The sequence below is a fragment of the Ciona intestinalis genome, chromosome 8 (assembly GCF_000224145.3).
Source record: "Ciona intestinalis chromosome 8, KH, whole genome shotgun sequence".
In the NCBI taxonomy this organism is placed as follows: domain Eukaryota; kingdom Metazoa; phylum Chordata; class Ascidiacea; order Phlebobranchia; family Cionidae; genus Ciona; species Ciona intestinalis.
Genome location: NC_020173.2, coordinates 6,019,380 through 6,020,103, shown reverse-complemented (window position 1 = coordinate 6,020,103; position 724 = coordinate 6,019,380).

Below are 724 nucleotides of genomic sequence, written 5' to 3'. Positions count from 1 at the left end.
ATAACAACAATTACGACATAGTTGTTTAATTTTTTCGTCTACCGTTACATATATATTAATGAATGTAACTTGCTTTATCTTCGTGTGGCTGGATAACGACAGTCGTTATAACACGCATTTAAAAAAATTGAGATCTTATTTTTAAAATTTTAGAACTTTTTTTGAAAAAAAGAGATATTATTTTAAATTTGTTACAACTTATTTAAAAACTTGAGAACTTATTTTTAAAATGTTTTAAGGTCAACGATGGAGATGGTTCAGAACAGATTGGAGTCAATTTGGACGGAGCCAACCGATTGGTTGAGCTAATATCACGTGGCAATGACGGTTACGTACACAAAGCCACGTTCGTGAACACGGACGCTTTATTTGATGATGTAAATAATATTATACAGTAGGGTGGGGAAGATGGGACGCCTTTTATTCTATTTTTCGTCCCATTTGGGAGTAAACAAAGAACATTCGAAGAATTATTAAAAATGTATCCCCACAAATTCCAAAGACTGTATAATTGTTTAAAGCACGATCAGGCTATTTGGATAATACGTGCTAAAGGTGTTCCATCTTCCCCACAGTACTATAAAACTTATTTTACTAATTCACTAAACGCCACAGGTTCTATAATATTGGTATTTGACCGCCAAAAATAATTTCCCTATGGTATATATATACGGGAGTTCTCTATATTATATTGCTGCATATAAATGCTCTACTGTGGGCATGA